The sequence below is a fragment of the Ornithorhynchus anatinus genome, chromosome 1, assembly GCF_004115215.2.
Source record: "Ornithorhynchus anatinus isolate Pmale09 chromosome 1, mOrnAna1.pri.v4, whole genome shotgun sequence".
Taxonomy (NCBI): Eukaryota; Metazoa; Chordata; class Mammalia; order Monotremata; family Ornithorhynchidae; genus Ornithorhynchus; species Ornithorhynchus anatinus.
Window position 1 is genome coordinate 15,550,214 of NC_041728.1, and position 26,492 is coordinate 15,576,705.

The 26,492-nt window shown below is 40.6% G+C and overlaps 1 non-coding gene across 1 annotated transcript; it reads left to right on the forward strand.

Moving 5' to 3' along the window:
• Positions 1-24,769: 24,769 nt before the first annotated feature.
• On the forward strand, positions 24,770-24,907 carry LOC114817664. Its single transcript, XR_003765521.1, has one exon. It is a non-coding gene; the product is annotated as a small nucleolar RNA SNORA7 (small nucleolar RNA).
• The last annotated feature ends 1,585 nt before the right edge of the window (positions 24,908-26,492 follow it).

Below are 26,492 nucleotides of genomic sequence, written 5' to 3' on the forward strand. Positions count from 1 at the left end.
TCGAAGATGAAGCATTCTATTGAAAATCAGGCTATATAAGCTTTACCGTGAATTAGAGAGCTGAAGGGTAGTTCAGAAATCATTCTGACTCTCCCTATCCTTCAAGAAGCACTTGACTGAAACTATCTCAGAAAGAGAGAGTGGTTTCTGCTCTCTTATCTAACTTACCAAGATTATTTTGAATTCTGACCCTGTCTTCTAAGATCCTGGCTACTCCCTAAATTCTCACAAGCACACTTGTTCCTTACCATCAGCTATGTGAAAATTAGATGAGTAGGATTTCTAGTCCAGTCACTCACATCATTGATAAATGCACTGAATTACACTCTCAGTTTTTCAATGCCTCTGTGAACCATCCTTTATTGTTCCAACTTCATCATCCACAAGATGCAAGTATTCAGTCCTACCTGTGCATGGTGCTGCTGTTGATTATTTACAAATCAGGGTAAAACACTAGGATCTGTCATCTCCCCTCACCTATTTGGAATGCAAATAGTATTTATTGAGTGTTTACTATATGCAGAACACTCATTCATTCATTCAATTGTATTTACTGAGCCCTTACTGTGTGCAGAGCACTGTACTAAGCCCTTGGGAGAGTACAATACAACAATAAAAAAGGACATTCCCTAGTCACAACCAACTAACAGTCTAGAGAGAAATGTATTAGGTGCTGGCGAAAGTACAGTATAAAAGAGTTGATAGACAAGTTCCCTGCCTAGAAGGAGTTGACAATCTAGAGACACTTTCACATCTTTATGCCAAATTAATGGGAAGAATCTGGTGCTGCTTCAGGCCATAATTGCATTTGGAAAAGGATTAGACTGCAAACTCAGTGTGGACAGGGATTGTATCTTCTTGCTCTACTGTAGTCTTCCAGGCCGTGAGACAGTGAGAGAGGGGCTATCTGATCTGCTTACATGGTAACTACCCCAGTTCAGTACAGTACTTTGCACTTGATAAGCAGTGTTGCCTAGTGGAAAGAGTACAGGCCGGGCCTGGTCCATTTTCCAATCCTGGCCCTGCCCCTTGTCTATTGTGTGACCTTGGGCAAGTCACTTAAGTTCTCTGTGGCTCAGTTCCTTCATCTGTAAAATGGAGACTAAGGCTGCTAGTCTTATGTGGGATAGGGACTGTGTTCCGCGATTATTTTGTATCTACCCCAGTGCTTAGTACACATAGTAAGCACTTTAACAAACACCACTAAAAAAGCACTTAATGCCATTTTATATTGAGCTCTGCTTCCTAGGCACTCAATAACTGTGACTGATTGATCCTGGGCATTTTCACTGTTGGGTATGGTCCTCGAGTGACAGCATTATTTTCTAATAAAAATGATCCTTGAACTATTGAGTGTTGGAAGAGCTAGCTAGGCAGGAAAAGAGGACTGCAAAGTTTCTTCCTCAGCAACGTTGACCCTGGAAACTGAATCTGAAAGCCTCCTCCCTCCACCAATAATTTCCTAGTCTAGCTGCTTGTTCTCTACACTGTCACTGACATTCACCAAGTAGTTTTCTTCACTCCCATTAACAACAGTACAGGTGCATTCCTTCAAATGCAAAAACTCTGGGGAGGAATCAAAATGCCCACAGTCCACTCTTCCTGTTGTGATTTACAGTCTGGGGAAGCAACCTAGCATGTTTATGGAGGCATGGCCAAAAGAACTAGACAAATATCAAGCAAGAACATAATCTAGTGAAGGAAATAATTAACTAAACTAACAACTAAATATACAAATAATTTATATTAACACTGTGGACAAAGAGTTAGGAGGATAATTATGGTGTGGTTTGGGAAGGAACACCTAGGGAATTGGATGTTTGGTTAGAATAGGGTCATGAGCAGTTTGTTGTTTTGTTTCCAGTTCGATGGGCAAAGCTAAATCCGGTTTGGGTAAGGACTGTCTCTCTTTATTGCTTAATTGTACTTTCCAAGTGCTTAGTACAGTGCTCTGCACCCAGCAAGTGCTCAATAAATATGCCTGAGTGAATGAATGGGATTTCAGAAGGAGCTTGAATGAAGGATAAGGGCTTGGGAAATTGTAAATGGAAAGGGAGGAGGGAGTCACTCCAGGGAATAGGAGGAAGGCCAGAAGCTGAGAATGTAATAATAGGGTAGGGATGTGGGGGAGGGGAAAGTGGCAGTTGGAGGGTGGTGGCGTGGCATTGAGTGTATTTGCAACTGAGGACTGAAATGGATGGTCTGGGCAGTGGAGGAGTGGAGGAGGATAAAAGACCTTTGAAGGTAAAGAAGGAACTTGAACTTGATAGGAAGAACAAAGGCAACTCATTGACCAGCCCTTAGCAGGGAGGTGAAATAGAATTGAATTGACACTGATCCGCACTTAACCATGACATACATGCAACCAAAATTGTTTATTCATCAGAATGGTGGCCTAACATCATGAATGGTGGGTCTGAAAAGAAATATATGCTTAGAAAAATCATAAAAGCAATTGTTGCATCCTCCAAAGTACAACAGACAAGTTAAAGACAATTTGCATCTTTGTATTTACCAACAGAATACACTGTCACTCTCAGCATTAATCTCCCATTGATTTCAGACTGAAAGCTTTTACCCATCATTTATACATCAAAACAGACCATTGTCAATGGAGAGTGTGCTCACACACAACAGAGGAATTCAGCCCTAATGATCAGTAACATGGTGCAATCTTTTAACATACTGTCAACACAACCCCTTAGCAAAGAAGTGTCTTTCTTCTCAAGCTCAATTTGCCATATTTTATACATTTAAACCAAGAAGCATTTTTAGTGAAACTAAAATAACTGTCATTGGCCTTGAAAGGATATCTTGACTGTTAACATTTTGTTTGCAAATGTGAAATAAAAGAATCAGCCTTATATAAGAATAACTCCCTTATAAATTGCTCTAGGCGAAAACATTCACATTGAATAAAATCCTAATTGTCCTATAATTGTGGACAGAGAGCCTCTTGAATATCCACTTAAAGCTATCTCCATAACACTGTAAAGTTTAGCTGGAAAAGCAGAGATTTGTGAATGGCTGGAAAGATAAGATATTCCAAAGCCAAATGGTATGTTATATCTTTGACAAATCACCTTCCACATTTTACCAAGTTAAAAAAAAATCCAACTCTAAACCATGAAAACAAAGATTTTGAAATTTAGTTTGATGGCAGCAATTGATAATTGTTTCCAATTCTGACAGTGAAAGTAGTTGGATCCGTACCCTTTAAGTCCTTGTTATTCACCCACTCTCAGACCCACAGCATTAATGAACATATCTGTAGTTTATTTTATTGTCTGTCTTCCCCCCTAGACTATAAACTCCTGGTGGACAGGGAATATGTCCACCAACTCTGCCCTGTTGTACTCTTCTAAGCACTTAGTACAGTGCTCTGCAAACAGTAAGCTCACAATAAATAGAGAATAAACAGAGAAGTAGAATGGCCTAGTAGATAGAAGACTGGTCTGGGAGTCAGAAAGACATGGATTCTAATCCCAGCTCCTTCACCTATCTCCTGTGTGACCTTGGGCAACTCATTTAACTTCGCTGTGCCTCTCTTACCTCATCTGTAAAATAGGGGTTAAGACTCTGAGCCCTATATGGGACAGGGACTGTGTGATTAATGTATATCTACCCCAGTGCTCAGTATAGCCTCTGGCACATATTAAGCACTGAACAAATACTATTAAAAAATAACATTGATTAATTGGTTGACTAATCCAAGAGAAAAATTAATTTGTAAGTATAAAATATGACTATTTTAGGTAATACTAAAAAAAGGTTGTTGGTATTGCTCATCACCTGAATTTTGACATTTTTTCTCTCATCTCTGTATCATTCTAGCAGATGTTTGATTGGCTCTAAGAACTGGATTTTCATTCTCTCATAAAAGTGCAGGTGAATGTGATTTTTTATTTTTTTACCAGCAAGAGCTTATGAGCAAATATTGATGCTAGCTATAGATAGCATTGAATTAAAAACACATCTCATCACCATTTTGTAGGAAATGCTGCTGCTATAAGTTCTGTTATTCAGAAATGTGTAAGACTAGAAAGAAAATGTCATTTACCAGGCTGACCCTAATGAAGAATTGCTCAGGGTAAGATCCAATCAAATAAAACTACTATTCAGATCACTCATGTACTTTATAACTTAAGCATTAAGCTTTACTTAAGCACTCGGGAGAGTAGAGTTAGTAGACACAATCAATGCCCTCAAGGAACTTACAATGTAGCAGGGAGGACAGACACTGAAATAAATTGTTCTTTTCCAAGTGCTTAGTATTTAGCTCTTCACAATGTAGGTGATCAAAAAATACTATTGATTAACTGAATGATTTAGCAGAAGTTCTAGTCTTTTAAATGTCTCTGCCCAAGTTTTTCAGCCAACACCCTACAGACCAATCCTGCCATAGGCTAACAAACTCATTTTCTGCCCTTACATGTTTTTCTCCATGAAATTGCTATCCATTTGGTATTATTGATGTTTCCTGTTATTTTCAATCCTTAAAGAGAACCATGAAATTTTGAAATCGAAAAGCGGTGTCTACTGTATTTTGTCTCTCCTTTGCCCCTTCTAATCAAATGGGAACATTCAAAAAATTCATAGCTTACTTTCATCGGAAAGCATGCATATGGTTTTAACAAAAATGATTTCATGTTAAGATGAAAATCTCATGAATATGACAAAATGGCTTTAATAGAAACCTTTTTGACACTGCTGCTACTCAGTCCTTACATATCCCAAATATCTTATGAACAGAAGTCTATTTTTCCATCAGGGATAGAACACTCCTGCCAGTAATATAAATGAGAGCTGCAAACACAGCAGTGAGGTTGAACAGCACTGGCTACTCATTAACTGCCTTACTTGGGTCATTCATATCCAGAAGTGACCAGCTCTCCTTGTACAAGGCGGCATTTGTTTGCCAAATTACTGTGATATGAAGTTGCTCAAGACAGAATATCTTTTAATATTTGGGGCACATTTTTAACTGGGTGTTTGTGGTTAAGGCTACAGAAACCCAAGAGGGCATTTGGAGTTACAGAACAGTAGACTTAAGATTCTTGGGTGACAATAGTTTGGAATTGATTATTAATTCAAGCCTATGGAATGGAAGTACTGAAAATAAATACCAAACGTATAGAGTTGGCCATTCAACACATTTCCTCTGTTAAAAATCAGTGCTTATACATAGTGAGATCATCAAGTTAGCAACTTAAGACTAATGCTCAATATGGAGTACATAAGGTGAAAAAATAATAAACCAATTTGAAATGAAATAGTTTTCTGATCTTGAATAGGTATTTGTATTAGTCTTCCTCCTGCATGCATAGGAAATGGATTTTTCTATACTTGCTTTCCATCCAGTAACAACATAAATGACCAGTTTGTATTCTATTCATTAACTTTGTTATGTCAGCTTACACATTTCAAGTAATAGAATTTGAATTGCACATTAAACACAAATGTGGTTTTCCAACTGGGCTATCTCAAGGAAATATTGGCTTAATAAGCCTTGTTCAAGTGATAAAGTCCAATGAAATGAGCTCAGTTTTCTCCTTTTAGCACAGGCCACAGTAGCAAAACCCCAAGACAGCTTGGTCATAGATTCATGGTAGAAAATGACTCTGAACATCCCATAATTATTTTATTTCTCTCAGGTTGAAGACCTATGATCGTCTCTCCAATTCTGCCATCCTGATGATGAAGAATTAACCTGATTGGAGGTTCAAATAACTAATAGCCAAACACCCTCCTATTTCAATTTTTGGCCCCAGGTAAGAAAGAATCCTAGGTGTTGGTGGTAGCATCTGCAAAATGAGTTTGCTAATCTGCCTGGAAGTCAACTGATTTGTCTCATGCTGTTTTCCAGGTAATTTAATAATAATAGTAATAATTATCATATTTGTTAAGTGCTTACTATTTGCCAGGCACCATACTAAGCGCTGGAGTGGATACAAGGAAATTCGTTGAAAACAGAGCGACAATCCCAGAACTGGCTCTGATGGGGTGCCATCAACAGTGTTTTGATAACCTTGGTTCCTGGGATTGAAATGGAGGATGCACGTAGTTTGCATGATCCAATCCTTCAAATTATGCCTGCATTTATTTATGGACTTTACGATTTATGGACCTTTTGTGCATATTTTCTATTCTAAGAACCTTTATGTATCCTTAAGGTTCTGGCCCTCTGCCATTTGTGCATGTGTATTGGAGTGTTACCTGTGTTTCCCATTTGGTTACAAGGCAGGGACTATGCCTTGATATGAGAACCATAGTGTTGAGTCATTACCTTTCATAAAATGGCTTTAGTGAAATGTTTTTATACTATCTCATCTTCCAGGAGCTGATTTCATTTAACTGAGTTCAGGCAGATATTGCAAACACTGCCCACAGGAGGCATACAATCTGATGGGGATTGAGGAAGCAACAAAGTGTAAGGACATGTGCATAGGTGCTGTGGGGCTGAATATTGAACATTCAATGTATTTGATTCCTCTATTTGGAAAATATGTTCAAGACTGTCTCCCTTGTAAAATATCACTCCTTGTGGGCAGGCTGCATGTCTTGTGTATCTATTATACTTTCCCAAATATACTTTATTGCACTCCTAAAATGCCCAATACAAATGTGACCATTACTACCGGAGAGGGAATGTGTCTGTTTATTGTTGTACTGTATCCTCATTCATTCATTCATTCAATAGTATTTATTGAGCGCTTACTATGTGCAGAGCACTGTACTAAGCGCTTGGGATGAACAAGTCGGCAACAGATAGAGACAGTCCCTGCCGTTTGACGGGCTTACAGTCTAATCGGGGGAGACGGACAGACAAGAACAATGGCAATAAACAGCGTCAAGGGGAAGAAATCCTCCCCAGTGCTTAGTACAGTGCTCTGCACATATTAAGTGCTCAATAAATATGACTGACTGACAAGCAATGGATAGCACAGGGGAGTAAGAATCAGGGCTCATGAACTGGAGGATCCGGGTTCCATTCTCAGAGCCGCCTCGTGCCTTCTGGGTGACTCTGGGAAACTTCTCCCTGTCTTGGTTTCCCTTTTGGCAAAATGGGGATCAGAGTACTTTTCCCTACCTCCCAAGGAACTTCTGAGGATAAAACTGATCCAAATAATTTGAAGACACTTTGAAAATAAAAGTGCTATTTGAAAACAAGGTATATCTGTAAATGTATTCTGACAAAAATCTGTAGTCAGAGTTGATAAGAGGGATTACTTCATTTACAAAAATCTTCCACTTTATGTGGATTGGCAACTGCAGTCACATTCCTTGAGTCGAGCAAATATGGCTTTAAATATTTTACAATAAACAAGCCATATGTGGGAAAAAGCCTAAGGCCTTCCTGGGGCTTTAGACCCCAGTGATATGGGGTTTTCTTCACACTGATAGCGTTGGCACCATTTCCCCAGAGAGGACATACAATTAACATTGAGCGTGACTGGTAAGGAAATCTTCATTCAGCACAGGCTGAACTAAATATTCCAAGTCAACTGACCTTAGGAGAGCAAAAACCTCCCGCTCACTGTTGTTTTGTTAAGCAAACAAAGTGACTTCTCGGCAGAAAAGCTAAATTCCCCAACAGAAATGTCTAGATAGTGCTTGATAGAGTAAACACCCAAACAACCCCAGATCCTACATCTAGGCAGCTTAGGGAGATACAAGGGCCGACCTCAGCTCTAACATTGATTATCAGGGCTTAAGTAACCATCTCAAACCTGTTTAAAGATGTGTCACTCCAGGAAGAAGTTGACTCCAAAGCATGAGACAAAACCCAGCTGGTGTAAAGACTGAGAAGCACATGTTATCATGGTTTGGAATACCTAACAAGAGATGTCTCCGACAGTTTGATAACTTTCTAAGAGCCACCAGGAAGAAATGGATTTGACAGTTGGCTTGTGTGAGGAACATCTTAGATCTATCTGGTGCCTTATTTTATGACAAATATAAAAAAGTAATGTACAGTAATTTCAAATTCCACTATTGGCCTTTAACTGGGCAGTTGAAATTGAAAAGAAAAATGGATGAGGGAGTGGGCATTAAAGAAGTCTTCATGTTGCTAGCAAAAATATTTCTTTGTCCTAGATGTTTTCTAGACTGTTCTATCTCAAAAGGGAAATGGCGGTAGTGAAAATAGACATGCAAAATATTCATGGCTTTTATCCTGGCTCCTCATGAAAACCCAAATAACTTTTTTGAAAATGACCCAATGAGCATAGGCAGGCTTAATTCCCATCTCCCACTTTTACTGGCACAGAGCACAAATCTTGGCATCACTATTTATTCTGCAACCTGCCAATACCCCAACTGTGTTTTACTTCCTTCTTTCATAAATGGAGCAAAATTACCCAGCCGCTTAGTTTGTGTGATTTCGACTTTTTGGCAATGTAGTATTGTCTAAACTTTCTGAAGACTGAGCAGAGAAAGATTTTCAGAGCAATAAGAACCGACTCAAAGTTAATGCTGACTGTTCTCCCTATATGTCTTGCTGTGTCTCCAGGGGCAATTCATTAAGCATCCCCTAAAAGTGCTTGAGCCTCAAGTATCCAGGGATTTGGGGTTCCAGAGGAGCCTAAAATATCTTGATAATGAAAAAACACATTGCATTTGTAGGCTTTAATTCTGCAAACAATTTGTGGGTGTGGATATGCACGGTACTCCACATGACTTTGCAAGTTCCTTAATTTCTCTTTTGTCTGCTTCCCATTAGCAAAATGGAGATGATGCTGTTAATGTTTTTTAAAAGGTTGTGACATCTACTTGGACAATCCTTTGGTAATGGACCAAGCAGGCACTCAATGAATGTGCTCAATGATTAAGAGAGCTATGAAGATCAATGATGAAATAATCATTGGAAACAGGCAGTCCTATTCTTCCCCAGTTTGTTGGGGGCGGGAGGCATTTATGGTATTTGTTAAGCACTTACTATGTGTCAGGCACTATATTTAGCACTGGGATAGATACATACAAAATCATTAGTTTGACCACATTCTGTGTCCCACATGGGATTCACAGTTTATTCTCCAGTTTATAGATAAGGTAAATGAGGCACAGAGAAGTGAAATGGTTTGCCCACGGTTACACAGTATACAAGTGACAGAGCTGAGATTAGAACCCAGGTCCTCTGATTCCCATTCCCCTGCTCTTTCCACTAAGCCACGCTGCTCCCACTAGGCCACCCCATTTCTCAGTATGTGGGGAGGGTGAGCTGATGTAACGACACAGGGAATGCTTCACTTGATGACCTCGTAGGGAGTGAGAGTGAGAAAGGAGCAGAGAGAAAGAAATATAGCCTAGAATCCCATTAGGGTAAGTGCAACGTGTCTGCTTTCCAGAAGTGACTCTTTATTTTCAAGACAAAGGGTGCAGGAAGGCCAAAGACACTCACCCTCATGGATGCAGCCAACAGCAACATCACCTTTGAATCCAAGGACAACTCTTGTAGTATTGGTAGTAGCCGTAATAGTATTAGTAGAATTGGCCATAGAAGTAATTCATTCATTCATTCAATTGCATTTATTGAGCGCTGACTGTGTGCACAGCACTGTACTAAGTGCTTGGAAAGTACAATTCAGCAACAGATAGAGACAATGCCTACCAAGGCCTACCCAACAACGGGCTCACAAGCTAGAAATGGGGAGATAGTGATAGCAATAGTGGGCAGCAGCATGGTCTAGTGGAAAGAGAATGGACCTGGGAGCCAAAAGGCCTGAGATCTAATCCTCACTCCACCACTGTATGCTCTGTGGCTTTGGCAAGTCATTTAATACCTCTACGCTTCAGTTTCTTTGTCTGTAAAATGAGGAATAAATCCTACTCCCTCTCACACCGTGAGCCACACGTAAATCAGAGACTGTTCCAACCCGACTAATTTATATCTAGTCTAGAAAGCACTTGAGGAATTCCAGTAGTAGTAAGAAGTATTGGTAGAGCAGTATTTATTAAACACTCAGTATAGTGCACTAAATGCACCAGTGTTTGGGGAATACAGCAGAAAGAAGTATCACAATTACAGCTTACACTCTAATGGAGCTCTTTTGGGTGGACTCACCGAAGGAAAGCCTAATGCCATTCCAAGCCAAGCTCAGTCTTTCACTGCCATAACAAACTGCCCAGGATTCTCCCCTCTTCTCAGGTTTAGCCCTTCCTCAAGGAAGCCACTGAGTTAATGTTGGTATTTGTTAAGCGCTTACTCTGTGCAGAGCACTGTTCTAAGCGCTGGGGTAGACACAGGGGAATCAGGTTGTCCCACGTGGGGCTCACAGTCTTAATCCCCATTTTACAGATGAGGTAACTGAGGCACAGAGAAGTTAAATGACTTGCCCACAGTCACACAGCTGACAAGTGGCAGAGCTGGGATTTGAACCCATGACCACTGACTCCAAAGCCCGTGCTCTTTCCACTGAGCCATGCTGCTTCTCTAAGACACTTCTCTTCCCTGGGTCCAAGGTTGAGCAAAGACAGGTTCAGAGCATGTATTTTTTGAAAACTTCCTCTGTGAAATCCAGATCTATTCCTCAGCTGGAAATACAGTCATTATTTTGGGAATATTGCACATTATGACATAGCAAATGAAGTAATTTCAAGGACACTGCCTTTGCACTAGCTTCAAGTCCAACTTTTCCAACAAAGAAAGTGAAATGTAAGTGAAGATTGGGAGAACACAGGGCCCTTATTGCACACACCCTGCTGTGGGTTCCTCTTTGAACAGAATTGCTGCTTAGACTTCAAACCACTACCGTGACCTCAAGAGGTTAGCAACAAAGCAAAATTTTTTGGTTCGGAAACCATGATGTGGGTAGGATGCCATTTAAAGGTACAAGATTTAGAAGTGAATGTGGCTTTGCTGGAAAAGTTAGTCAACCCTGCTTTTATCTAAAAACAGCCACCCTCATACATCAGCACACAGTGTGGGCTGAGGCTTCAATTTCTAGATTAATGCAACAATATATTGTTGAGCCTGATTCTTCCCTTTGAGGTAGGTGGGTTTAAAAGATGCATCTTCTGGGCCTTGGCAGATGTATCCCCCTCTGGAATTCATTGAGGAGTAAGGCCTGTACTCATTCACTCCCAGAGATTAGCTTGGTCAGTTGCTAGGCTCCCAGGAACACCGCGGTCAAGGAAAGTCCTTTTGGACTGCTTCTTAGGGTGAGGAATTGTAGAGGGGCAGTGTGAGTAGAAGCAAGAAGAACTGTAGCAGAAAAATCTGGGAAGTAATGTGTCCTAGTGGAGAGACCATGGGCCTGGGAGCCAGAAGACCTGGGTTTTAATCCTGGCTCTGCCACTTGCCTGCTATGTGACCTTGGACAAGCCACTTTACTTCTCTGCACCTGTTTCCTCAACTGTGATAAGTGGCGATAAAATACCTGTTCTTCCTCCGACATGACTGTGCCTCCATACGGGTCAGGGATTGTATCCTCACCTCTGCCAAACTAATTCTCTTCCCCTCTTCAAAACCCTACTTAAAGCTCACCTCCTCCAAAAGGCCTTCCCAGACTGAGCTCCCCTTTTCCTCTGCTCCCTCTAACCCCCCCACCTCTCCGCAGCTAAACCCTCTTATCCCCCTTTCCCTCTGCTCCTCCCTCCTCCCGTCCCATCCCCTCAGCCCTGTACTCATCTGCTCAATTGTATATATCTTCACTACCCTATTTATTTTGTTAATGAGATGTACATCACCCTGATTCTATTTATTTGCTATTGTTTTAATGAGATGTTCTTCTCCTTGATTCTATTTATTGCCATTGTTCTTGTCTGTCTGTCTCCCTCGATTAGACTGTAAGCCCGTCAAAGGGCAGGGACTGCCTCTATCTGTTACCGATTTGTACATCCCAAGCACTTAGTACAGTACTCTGCACATAGTAAGCTCTCAATAAATACTATTGAATGAATGAATGAATATCCGGCCCGATTAACTTATATCTATCCCAGTGCTGGACACATTAAGTGTTTAACAAACTTTTTTTTAAAAAAAAGAAAGAAAACAGACCTTTCCCCTTTCCAGTTCCCTCTGGAGCTAGAGCCAAAGGGCCACATAGATGAAGCAGGGAAACCTCTTGGGTGAACAATTCACCATCTTGACTGCAAACTCACTGCAGGCATGCAAATTGTCTGTTGTACTTTTATACTGAACTCTTCCAAGTGCTTACTAAAGTGCTCTGCACCCAATAAGTACTCCATAAATACGATTGATTGACATAATCTCAGCTGCCATTCAGCCCAGGTCTCTGTGTCAGTGAAGGCAAGATGTTGCCTTGACATTCTCCACAGAAAATATTTTTAAATTCTATCAATCAGTCACAGAAATGATAAGATACCTTCTTCCCTTGGTCCAAGAATCCCAAGAATAGGGATCGCACATCTACCAACTCTACCAACTCTATTGTACTGTACTTTCCAAGGCATTTAGCACAGTACTCTGCAAACATCAAGCATTCAATAAATACCACTGATGCACTGTTGCTGTAGGTCCACTACTGATCCCAGATTACCACCACTGGGGTGGCCCAGCGATCCAGTGGAAAGAACATGGGACTGGGAGTCAAAAGATCAGTATATTAATCTGGATTCTACCACTTGTTGCTGTGTGTTCTCGGGCAAGTTACTTAACTTCTCTGTGACTTGGTTTCCTCATCTGTAAAATAGGGATTCAATACTTTCTTGACTATGAGTCCCATGTGGGACAGGAACTATGACTCCTCAACCAACAAATCAATGGCATTTACAGTGTTCAGAGCACTGTACTAAGCATTTGAGAGAGTACAGCACAATACAGTTGATAGACAAGAAATTTACAGCCTTGAGTGGGAGACAGACATTAAAATAAATAATGAATATGTACCTAAGTGCTGTGGGGCTAAGAGTGAGATGAATATCAAGTGCTTACATGGTACAGATCCAAGTGCATGTCTGATTATCTTTGCATCTTTGTTAATATGCTTATTACAATCATTATTATTATTACCAACAGGGACCCCCACCGAGGCTATTCTTCAGTTCCTGCACCTTGGCTCTTGGTATTTGCTATGCTGCAAGCCAGTCTAAATGAAGCTCCATGAGTGCTGGGGAGAAGAGGTGAACTTTATGGTGGGGGTCAACTAGCCTAAACCATTTAGTGCCTTCAAATTATCTTGCTTATTCTTAGCGCTGTGGTCATTAAATGATCGAGGAGGTGATGACTTTAATTCAGGTTGGAATGGTCAACTCCTGTCATTGCTCCAAAATTGAAAGAAAAGCATTGAAGCATGACTCATTAAATATCCTTTAACCCAAAGACAGAACTGGAGAAGAGGCATTATGGGGAGGAAAGATTAAAGAAAGAACAGCCAGATCTCGATGGCAAGCAATGACCTGAAACCAGATCCACTTTCAATGGATTTATGTGCAACTAAATTTTGTCAAATTGTGATACCATTAGGAATCAAGTCACATAAAGAAGGCAAAATGTGGGGCAGTTGATGATAGAGCTGGAAATGGCTCTGGAGATTTAATACTAGGTTCAAATCAATTTATAGCTCAAAATATCATGGAATTTTCATGGTGAAAATTTTCTGCGAATTTAATTTCCTGAAGCCAAAATAACATCAAAATTAGGATAATGTAACATGTTCTGAAGCACCATGTATCAAAATAAAAAGTAGCTACTTTCATCTAGTCATTTTTATTCCCAAAATTAACCTATTAGAAATCTGATCAGTATGCTTGGAGAATACAAAGAGAACTTAGGTTCTGGATTTTGTCTTCTAAAATAAGCTTTAATTCGGTACAAAAAATCTGATGGTCAGAAGCAAGCAGGGAATGGGGAATTTGATTTCCTTTCTCCTACATTAATCTTTGATTTGCTTGAAATACTAGATGACTTCTTTTTTCAAATCTCTTTTCCTAGTTAGAAATACCAACATGAGAGTTGGATTAGTTCATTGATAACTATAAAACCCTTGGTATATAATTATTAATACTTCAAAAATCATAGCAATAGAGCTCATGTTTTGAAGTAATATATCTTGTTTTTCTTTTCGTGCAAAAGCAGTTGTGGTGAAAAAACCTCTTTCTTTTGATGACAAAAACCAATGCTATGTTTCTAATCTTGAGAGTGATTTTATCATTACAAGCTGTTTAAAATAATCAGTCTCATAGATTATACATTCCTTAAGGGCAGATACCATTTCAGGTTCCTAGTACATGCCCAGTGAGTTCTTATTGCTTAGTACAATGTTTTTTTATGCAATGGACACTCAACAAAAACCATCGACGGTGATGATTATGATCAAACACTAGACATCTCCACTTTCTAACACTGGATTCCTTTACAAAGAAATAGCTGTAGCCCAGAATACTTGTATTTTATTCAGAGCATTCTGGTGTGGCAGCAGAACTGGAAATGTGTGTCCTCAGCCTGAAAATGAATCCAAATCCATTGCATACGAGCAATGTAAAATTCATGGGATGTAGATAAGTGTAACTAAGTTTTCCAGCCTGAGCCTGAAACTAGATACTAAGTATACTTTCCAGTTTTCAAAAGAAGATGAATCAAAACCATCTTTTCTAGACCAGAAAACATCAAATTTAATTAATGCCACAGACTATGTGGGCAATACAGAATATGACTTTATTCCACAGACTGGAAGATTACTGAACAATTGACCAATGATGAAGCCAAGAATACAAGCAGAATAGAAAGGCATATTCTCTGTGCACAGGTGGATGAGTGTACTGATGTCAAATAATATATTATTTTCTCCCTTACTTGGTATATTAAACTTGCATTTTGTTGTCAGGCTCCCTGCCAACAGGCAGTATGGGTCGCCATGGAATCTCATTGGTAATTCAACAGGTAAGTTAATTAGGGCTTGCATTCTGGAACATGATAAAGCTGCTAGCTAGACGTCTATCTGCTTTCCATACAGGTGTGAAATATTGACAGGAAACTTTAGAAGTGTGTGATGACATTTTTGCATCTCACTTTATTGAATATGTTTTTTTGTAACTCCCACTTGAAAGGAAAGCTAAGACATATCTGGGTTAAAAATAATAAGCTCAATTGTCTCAGGGGCACACTAGAATGGCATACAGTGACTTGTCCCTGGCTGCTCGCATTAAATTGAGAGCCTTGGTTGTTCTAAAAACTGCTAAGATGACAGACAAAGGAACAGTGTTTTATAGCACGTTGGTCCTGTAGATAGTTGCTTCTTTTGAAAGTTCCCACCAGATCCCAGTTTGGAGAGAAAGAAAATAATCAGGGAAATGGAGACCACACAGCCAATTTCCTGACACCTCAAGAAAGGGAGACAACCAAACCAGGAAGAACTGATGAGAAAAGAAAACAAAGCTGGAACTGTTTTTGAAAATAATGCTTCAAAAATATGGGAATAAATAGTACTTAGACCTTAGGAAAGAGTAAACACAGAAATGACACCTTCCCTACCTACAAGAAGCTTACACTTTAACAGAGAGACATTTTAAAAGTAGAATTGGAGTTGTCTTTGGAGAAGCAGAGAGAGAGAGAGAGAGAGTGGGGGGGGAAGAGTTGGATAGCTATTATGGGGCAAATTGGTGGAGAATCTTGAAGCTAATTGTAAGGCATTCTTTTATGTTTTTTGACCCAGAGGTACAGAGGAAGCCAGTGGAGAGCTTTGAAGAGTGGAGAGATCTGGGCTGAGTGACACTTCAAAAAGATGATCCATGCAACAGCAGGTAGTATAGACTAGAAGCTGGGGAGGAGGCTGTTATAATAATAACCATCTAGCCATGATATGACCAGAGATTGTACCAGGATGGTACCTTTTGGGGCAAGAGGAAAGGGAGGATCTTGGAGATTTTGTTTAGGAAGAACCAGCAAGATTTGGTAGGAGACTCAATATGAGTATCAAAAGGCAGAAAGGAGTCAAGGATGATACCCTCATTGCACCTTTCTGGAACAGGGAAGATGGTGGTGTTATTAACTGAGATGGAAAAACTAAAAGGAGGAGTGGCCTTAGGAAGAAAGATAAACAATTCTGTTTCAGACATATTGAAAAATCACATTAAGAAGCAAGCAATCATATTAAGAAGCAAAATCACAAATGATGCCCTTATTACCCTGTAGTCATTAACTTTGGACTACACCCATGCCAAATATCTTACCAGACACCCCAAGGAGTCCCAGTTTAAAACTGACTGGCAAAGTTGTAGGATCCAAAACCTTTACCTTCAACCTCCCTGAACGATCTTTTGTCCAATTCTTCACTGTTCTGTTATGCTAATAATGCTCAGAATCCTGATTCCTAAACTATAATTTTGAATACAGGTATTCAATGACACTGAAACCAGTGTGCTTAGGAGCTGAATATAGGTTCTGTGAACCTAAAAGAAGAATTTGATATACTTAAACAAAAAATTCGAAGCCCTCCTAAAGACACCATCATTTTCAGATTTTTTCAAGTCCTGATTTTTCAGCCTTCCATGCACTTTCATAATCAAATTACTAATATTGTAAATTCCGGCCTGTCCTGAGCTACTGCTTTATGCTTTTGCAGTAAATTATTGGTTCTTGTTTGAAAGAAAATACTGATTCAATAGAATTCTTGTTAGTATTCCATTTTCTGAACAAGATAAAAATATAGAGTAGTGCGACGTGATTAAACACCATTTCTTTCAGGAGTGTTCAACAAGCCTCAGCTCTCCAATTGCCATTGAAATATTTCTGTAAACCACACAACCTTTTACGCAAAAGACAATTATAAAATAGCTAACACTCATTTGACCACAAACGATAAATAATTTATGAACTGGTGTTGGAAATTATGCAAATATTCTAAATACTTTTTGTTGCCTATACATCTGAGTGAGTATGATTCAGAAGAAAGTGAGCTACAGATTAATAGATTCAACATCCAAGAGATTTGCATTTCTACAGCGTTCTTTTCTTTGCTGGTTCCTACTATCTTTAGTATCATGGCTCAGAAAGCAAGCCTCGACAATGCAGTCTCTAAATGTATTTGAATATCCTGGCATTCCTATTCATCAGTCCTTTTGATGCTTAAAATGGCTTTTGCTTGCCTTCCAGTTCACTTTGTGAAGGCAGAGGGATTTGCTTTTAGTGTAGTAGCCACAGATCTTATAATGCACTGGATAAAGGAAAACAGAGGTCATTTAAATGTCTTATAGATGCAAGATAGTCTATAGCACATTTAATATTAGAACAGGTCTCAGATTTCCTTGATACTACTGAAACACTGATCATCGAATTTCTCTGAAATCATATTGCCTCCAGGAAGCCTTCCCTGATTTATTTCTAATCTTTCCTCCTTATATCCCCTCAAGTACCAATACGCATCTCTTATGGACTGTTTTCAACCTGACAAATCTGTATCCACCCCAGCCTCAGTACAGTGCCTGGCACATAGTAAGAGTTTAACAAATACCACAATTATTATTATTATTACAGTGTTCTGCACATGGTAAGAGCTTAATAAAAACTATTGATAGATTGATCAATGACTATAGCCTGAGAAACTGACAATCCTAGACAACTCACCTGGCGAGCAATGTTTTGCTGAAGGATATCTCAACACCTTGAGTGCAACATTGTTCCAACTAAAGTACTCTGTTCCTTCCCAAAACTTATTTTCCTATCACAGTTGTCAACACCACCATCTTCACTGTCCTGAGCTCCGACCTTAATTCCTGGGTGGTTTATACTCTCACATTTAGTCAAACACCAAATCCTGCCAGTTATCCCTCAGTAACAGCCCCTGCTTTTCACCCAAAGCTAGAACCCTAAGTATAAGATTTTGTCATATCTGAACTAGACTATTCTATCAGCCTCCTCAATCACCTCCTTGTCTTCAACCTTTCCTGTGACCTGGATCACCATTCGAAAATTACAATCAGCAAAAATCTCTTTATTACTCAGAAAATTCCAGTGGTTTCCCATTCATTTCCATATTGAAGAGAAAATTCTGTCCATTGGCCTCAATGCACCACTTCACAAAGTCTACACCCTTTGCCCTTCAATCAATCAATCAATTGTATTCATTGAGTGTTTACCATGTGCAGGACACTGTACTAAGTGCTTGAGAAAGAAAAAATAAAAAGAGTTTGTAGACACGGTTCCTGCCCACAGAGAGCTCCCAGTTTAAGCTCTTATATGCCGCCTCCTCAGTCACCACTTAATATCCATGAGAACACAGGTCTCCCTATCTCCCAATTTCTTTTAAAGGCCTAACATCCTGGAGGCATTCCTCAATTAATTCTCCTCTTTCTTAAATCTTGTCAATCTACCAACTTCCTTTAATATCTCATCTATTTGTAGCACTTTTAACCATTCAAAGTGATTTAACATCAATTATTTTATTTTAACCTCAAGACATCCCTGTGAGGTTGGGAAATATTATCTCCATTTTACAGTGAGGAGACTGAGGCCTAGAGAGATTTAGTGACTTGCTCAATGTCACATAGTAGGCTAAGGACAAAGCCAAACCTGGGACTGGGACCCAGGTTTCCTAATTCGTGGACCTGTGTGCTTACAATTAGACCACACTGCCAAATCTGCATCAAACTTTCTGAACTCTTAGAACTTGAAGGTTTCCATTGTGGCTGCTGCTGTTACTGTTCCTCTGAGGAATTTACATTCCTGCTACACCATTCACGTTTGTCATAATCTGTGTCTTTGCTATTTTTGTTTGCCTTTCCCTACTGTAACTGTTTCCAACACCATAATTCTTGGATTATGAGTCCCTTGAAGCCTGGGACCTGAGACTTTATCTCATCTATTTTATTCTCTACACTTAGTACTGTGCTTTGCATATAATTAAGCACTAAATAAATACCACCTCTACTTACTACTAAATGTCTGCCCACCACCTAAAACTCAACATGACCATAACTGAGCTCCTCATCTTCCCTCCCAAGCCCAGTCCTCTCCCTGACTTCCCTATCACCGTGGATGGTACGACCATCCTTCCGGTCTCTCAGGCCCACAACCTCGGTATCAGCTTTGACTCGGCTCTCTCGTTCACCCCACACATCCAATCCGTTACCAAAACCTGCTGGTCTCACCTTTATAATATCGGCAAGATCCACCCTTTCCTCTCCACCCAAACGGCTACCTTACTGCTACAGGCTCTCGTAATATCCCGGCTAGATTACTGTGTCAGCCTTCTCTCTGATCTCCCTTCCTCCTCTCTCTCCCCATTCCAATCTATTCTTCACTCCGCTGCCCAGCTCATCTTCCTGCAGAAACGCTCTGGGCCTGTCACTCCCCTTCTTAAAAACCTTCAGTGGTTGCCTATCAACCTCCGCACAAAACAAAAACTTCTCACTCTAGGCTTCGAGGCTCTCCATCACCTTGCCCCTTCCTACCTCTCCTCCCTTCTCTCTTTCTACTGCCCACCCTGCACGCTCCGCTCCCCTGCTGCCCACCTACTCATCGTTCCCCGTTCTCGCCTATCCCACCGACGACCCCTGGGCCACGTCCTCCCACAGTCCTGGAATGCCCTCCCTCCTCACCTCCGCCAAACTAATTCTCTTCCCCTCTTTAAAATCCTACTTAATGCTCACCTCCTCCAAGAGGCCTTCCCAGACGGAGCTCCCCTTTCTCATGTGCTCCCTCTATCTACCCCCCCTTCACCTCTCCGCAGCTAAACCCTCTTCTCCCCCCTTTCCCTCTGCTCTTTCCCCTCTGCCATCCCATCCCCTCAGCCCTGTACTCATCTGCTCAACTGTATATATCTTCATTACCCTATTTATTTTGTTAATGAGATGTACATCACCCTGATTCTATTTATTTGCTATTTTTTTAATGAGATGTTCTTCCCCTTGATTCTATTTATTGCCATTGTTCTTGTCTGTCTGTCTCCCCCGATTAGACTGTAAGCCCATCAAAGGGCAGGGACTGTCTCTATCTGTTACCGATGTGTACATTCCAAGTGCTTAGTACAGTGCTATGCACATAGTAAGCACACAATAAATACTATTGAATGAATGAACTAAATACGTAAGCCACCTTTTATAGGCTGATCTTTAAGGCTTAGGGATATTTCAACCTAATCTATAGTTATTTGCTTATCCATTTATTCCACTTTAACCCTGCTATCAATATTTGTGATGTTCTTTTACCTGCTCACATTCTTTGTAAATTAGTTGGGTCTGCCTGTCTCCCCGACTAGACAATAAGCTGCTTAAGGGAAGAGGCTGTGTATTTCAGTCCTACTCTCCCAAGTGCCCAAAACAGTGCTCTGCACAGAGTAGGTACTCATATAATACTGCTGATGGTTTGATTGGCCTGAAGTTAAATTATTGAGTCAACTGAATTCTTACTGAGTCCCCACTGGGTAGTGTATATTCCTTACTATGGCTTATACAAGGAATCATGTATGGTTATTTTTAAATATTGCTATCCTCAGGCTTGAGTGTGATGCTACTGATTGTGAAACTTTATTTATGTGCACATGCGAATACAAGCATGTTCAACTGTCAGTCCTTCCATCCTTTGTGCAGATAAACTCGGCCCTTGTTGAACTGCCGCATTAGACATTTTTCCACTCTGCTCACCCTCCTTGCCCAGCAAAGTGTGATGTGACAAGTATTACTTCAAAGTTTGTAGATGCTCCATTTTCCAGATATTCTTGCACTGTTATTCTGCTTTTCTAGTCTTCTTAAGTATAAACATGTAGGCAAAACCGGTGGAATTGAGAGATGTATTAGTTGAAACAGGTCCAGATTCCACAGGCATTTAAAAGACTGGACATTCTATGTGTCTGGGTACTTCCAACAGAGGATGATACTTGATGTTGCATTTACTTCAAACTCTGTCAGCATCTCAAGGAATACACTCTTATTGATTCAATTCTCTTCTTTTTTGCCTAGATGTGCATCACCTGAGAGCATATTTGTCCAAGCAGGAGAATAAAATGACATATTCAGTGAAATATTGGGTTAATTTATTTGGATTTTAGTCCATTTTGAAGATCTGAAGATCCCATATATGAATATCATCCAATATTCACACCCAGCCCCCCGATCTGTGAAGATACTTTCTGGGGAAAAACATTTTCCCTCTCTATAGGTAATAAAAATTTCAGATCCACGATAATCATTAACATTTCTCCATTAGGTAAGTGGATTGTGAGATTTCATAATTCTAGTGAAAACATGTGCTACTTAAAGTAATGGTTCCTAAGCTTGAATACCAAGACATTTATTTCTCTTTAACTAAATTTCATCTGGTCCTTCCAACTATTTTTATAAGTTTATCTTTCCTTTATGCCCTACAGAATCTTAAATTTCCTGTTTTCCCACACCTTGGTTCTTCCACAGGGTGAAACAGCTAGAAGTGGAACAATGTCTGATGGGGATATGCCATCATTGGTAAAGATTTCTGACTGCAGAATCACTGAGGGCAACTTACAGAATGGACAGGATCAGCAGGAAATAACTGGTCTATGAAGAGCAGCAAAGACCACAGCAGCTCTCAGGATGGTTTACCCTGACAAGTGTCTGTTGGTCTATGGCAAACTACAACACAACATCAACATGTTTCTCTTGGTCACTTTGGCCACAAATGGGCTCCATTTATACAATCCTTGCTTACATTTCACAATATGCTACATTCTTACCTGCCTATTTGCTAGTTGCACTCTTCTCCTGGCAGATATGAGAGAGTGTGCAAACCATTAGTGGTAGTAGTAATAGAATTTATTGAGTTCTTACTATGTGAAAAACACTATACTAAGTGCTGGGGGAGAATACAGTGGGAAGTAGTCCTTCAGCACTATAGTGATTCCTGGGCCCAGGTTCTTTGTCCTGAGATTTCAGACCCAAAGTTTGTACATCACCCTCAGTGGGAAACTCCATCATTCAACTCAGTGGAAGATTATGAGCCCCATTTGGGACAGGGACTAAATCCAAACTTAGATTGTACCTACCCCAGTGCTTAGAACAGTGCTTGACACAGAGTAAGCACGTAATAAATACCATCATCATCATCACTGAAAACTCTTCTTAACTTCTTGTCACACCCAATGCTGAATTTAAAAAAATCAAAAACAAAAAAAAAACCCAAATCAGCTTTCATTGCATACCTACCTCTGTACTATTTGCTCTACTCAGTAACTACATGTACCATTTGCTTTACTCAACCAACATTTACCTACTTTCATTATTTTGAAAAATTTTCCCATATTTTCGTTCCCACAGAAAAGCAAAGCCATGGAGTTTGAGAGTTGGAGGGAAAGGCCTTACTCTAATGGGCACTGTCATCGGACTACAATAGATGGTCTGTTTCTCTACCAGAGATGATGCATCTTTTCTCTCATAGTGGAGAGTTCTGTTTGTCCAAGGTGGAAACAGAAATGATCTGTTTCCAGGAGCTGAGAAAACAAGAGCAGTCTTACAAATGAGTGGCTTGGGATCTTTGGATAGATCTTGTCGGGAACTTCTGAGGACAAGTTTAGAACCCATAAGTCCACTGATAGTTTTAGAAGGAACACTTTGACCAAACCAAAGAAAGTCTGAACAGCATAAAACTACCTACCATTTCATTTGTCCTGGGAAACTATTCGTGGCTCAGTGGAAAGAGCCCAGGCTTGGGAGTCAGATGTCATGGGTTCTTATCCTGGCTCCACCACTTGTCAGCTGTGTGACCTTGGGCAAGTCACTTAACTTCTCTGTGCCTCAGTTACCTCATCTGTAAAATGGGGATTAAGACTGTGAGCCCCAAGTTGGACAACCTGATCACCTTGTATCCCCCCAGCGCTTAGAACAGTGCTTTGCACATAGTAAGCACTTAAATACCACCATTATTATTATATTTATTTAATTTTTGAGAAATGTTTAGTGGCTCTTGAATCTTAAAAAGAGTAGGTGGTCCAAGTTCTATTTTTCTGTTTTGTATTCCCAGGTGTGGCAAACACAGGATGACAAAGTATCGATTGGCATTCCCTATTCAAACAGATCTCTGACCAGTCACCTGATGGGTTTTAAACATCTGCTTCACAACTTGAAATAAATCTAAAATGAAGCAGTGTCCTTTCCCCTAAGAGTTTAACCAAATTGCCCTTGCCTTTCTTTTCTTGGTCTACTGACTATATCACAGCCAAAGAGCTCATCGCTTCCTCTTGCTGTGATAATTTATGAATTTTCCATTACTGTTGATGGCACTTGTTCTGCCAGTGTCTAGAAACCCTTTTCTCCCTCTCCCTTACCCTGGTTTCCCATCATCAGTGAATATACTGAGCACCTACTGAGTGTTGGTCACTGTACTGGGTATCTAGGAGTAGCCTGAAGAAACATACATGTAATCCCTGTCCTATAGAGGAACTTGCAATCTAGTGGAAGAAGACAAGCGACATGAGTATACAGTACCCTTAAAGTTGACACATAGAGGTGAGTAAGTGGAAGGGAGCTCAGTAAGAAGGTTCTTAGAGTGGCGTTTCAGGGAGGTGATGAAGACATGAAGTAGTTGAGGGATGGTTGTAAGGTGGAGAGGAAGGGATGGATATGTAGACAATCAATCAATCTTAATTTATTAAGCACTTACTGTGTGCAGTGCACTGTAAAAGACTCTTGGGACAGTACATTATAACAGCGTTGGTAGACGTGTTTTTGTTTGTTTTTTAAATATTTGTTAAGCGCTTACTATGTGCAGAGCACTGTTCTAAGCGCTGGGGTAGATACAGGGTAATCAGGTTGTCCCACGTGAGGCTCACAGTTAATCCCCATTTTACAGATGAGGAAACTGAGGCACAGAGAAGTTATGTGACTTGCCCACAGTCACACAGCTGATAAGTGGCAGAGCCAGGAGTTGAACCCATGACCTCTGACTCCAAAGCCCAGGCTCTATCCACTGAGCCACGCTGCGACATGTTCCCTGCCCACAATGAGCATACATTCTAGAGGGGGATACAAACATTAATATAAATGAATAAATGAAAGTTTTGTGCATAAGTGCAATGGAGCTGAGGAAAGGGTAAGATTAGATGTTGAGTGGCCTAATGGAAATGGAAACAGCACAGGCTTAGGAGCTGGGAATCCCTGATTATAGTCAGCATAGCTCAGTGGAAAGAGCCTGGGCGTCAGAGGTCATGGGTTTGAATTTTGGCTCTGCCACTTGTCAGCTATGTGACTGTGAGCAAGTCGCTTAACTTCTCTGTGTCTCAATTACCTCATCTGTAAAATGGAGATTAACTCTGAGGCTTACGTGGGACAACCTGATTACCCTGGATCTATCTACACCAGCACTTAGAATGGTGCTCTGCACATAGTAAATGCAGGGGAAGCAGCATGGCTCATTGGAAAGAGCCTGGGCTTCAGGGTCAGAGGTCATGGGTTTGACTCCCGGCTCTGCCACTTGTCAGCTGTGTGACTGTGGGCAAGTCACTTAACTTCTCTGTGCCTCAGTTTCCTCATCTGTAAAATGGGGATTAACTGTGAGGCTTACGTGGGACATCCTGATTGCCCTGTATCTACCCCAGCACTTAGAACAGTGCTCCGCACATAGTAAGCGCTTAACAAATACCAACATTATTATTAACAAATACCAACATTATTATTATTACTATTAGTCCTATCTCTACTATTTGCCTGCTGTGGTGACCTTGGATAAATCACTTAACTTCTCTGTGCCTCAATTTCTTTATCAGTAAAACAGAGATTAAAATCCTGTTCTCCCTTTATCTAGGCTATGGACCCATATAGGACAGGACTGTGACTGATCTGAATATATCTTAACAACCCCTATATTTACTGTGGTTCTTAGAATGTAGTAGGTACTTCACAAATCCCCCTCTTGGGGTCACATCAGGAGAGTTCCCAGTACTCTACCGGTCTCGACTATGGGAGGGAGAATCAAGCAGAGGCATACCCATTCCATTCCTAGCTTGAGCAGTGGCTAATGAATGGAAAGCAATCTGCTACAAGTCAAAACTCACCTGTGCTGGGCAGCAGTGGCACGGAGAGAGTCAAAGGCAGAAACTCAGGTTTACTGTGTGGGAAGGAGGCAACAGTAAACCACTTCCACATTTTTACCAAGAAAATTCTGTGGATACACTACCAGAACGATTGCAGGTGAAGTTGGGGCATTCCGGAAGAGATAGAAGTGTAGTGTGCTTCCCTTGCTTAGTGCGCAGACTTATCCTTAGGACAGTCCTCTGCACACAGTAAGCACTCAATAAATACAATTGAATGAATGAATAAATGTGTCCATGGTGTCACTATGGGTCGGAGACAACTCGACAGCATAAGACAAGAAAGAGAAGCAGTTTAGCATAGTGGAAAGAGCATGGACTTGGGAGTCAGAGGTCATGGGTTCTAATCCTGGCTCTGCCACTTGTCAGCTGTGTGACTTTGGGCAAGTCACTTGACTTCTCTATGCCTCAGTTCCCTCATCTGTAAATTGGAGATGAAGACTGTGAGCCCCACGTGGGACAACCTCATTACCTTGTATCTACCCCAGTGGTTACAACAGTGCTTGGCACAAAGTAAGCACTTAACAAATGCCATTATTATTATTATTATTTTATTAAATTCCATTACTAGTATTTATAAGTACTACTCTTTAGTATGGTACCTTTCCCAAGAACTTAGTTCAGTGTTCTGCACAAAGTCAGTGCTCAATAAATACCAATGACTGATTGATGGGTTGATTGAAAAACCATGACTCTGAGAGACAAAGTGGCTGTTGTAGGAACATTAACTTCAACAGAAATTCAATTTCCTTTTACTATTTTTATATAGAATTACAGGATAGAACTGATGAACAAGCCAGGAGTTATTGCTTGTGTGGGCAGAGAATGTGTCTGTTTATTGTTATATGGTACTCTTCCAAGCATTTAGTACACTGTTCTGCCCACAGTAAGTTCTCAATAAATACAATTGAATGAATGAATGAATGAAAGCTTAGGCCCGGTTCCACTGCCTCACCAAGGAAGCCCCTGAATCTTTTCTTGCCCTCTGGTAAAGAAATACTGACTTTACATCATTACATCCCCTATTTCCAATTCTTGGTCAAATAGTGCAGGAGATTGAGGATTTGGAGTGCTGACAACAGTTAGCTACTGAAGAAATTGCCAAGCGTGGGACTTGCACTGTAGCATTTAGTGCTGGTCAACACACTGTATGGACTACAGAACTGAGCCCAGAAATAGGAAAAGCTAGTATAAATAGACTTGAATAGGGGTTGGACAAGGATTTGGCAGACAAAAATAGCATGTGTGCACGATGGGGTGGGGTAGCATAACTGCCAATTCAAAGGCCTTCAGTCGCGATGAGCTTCCTGACCTCTTTCCACCCTAGAAGTTCCCGTGCTCTTCGCTGGATTGGAAGTCTGCTGGCTCTAATTAGGGGCGCTTGCTGCTTTCTCTGGCCTCCTCCTCCAGCATGTTAGTTGTATTTGGCATCAGGCAGCAGTGTTTGAAGAGCATTTGGCCCCCACCAGCATTCAGTTGAGCCAGTCGGTGGAAAAAATGACAATGGGGTCTGGCATGAAATTCAGGCGTTAAAATACC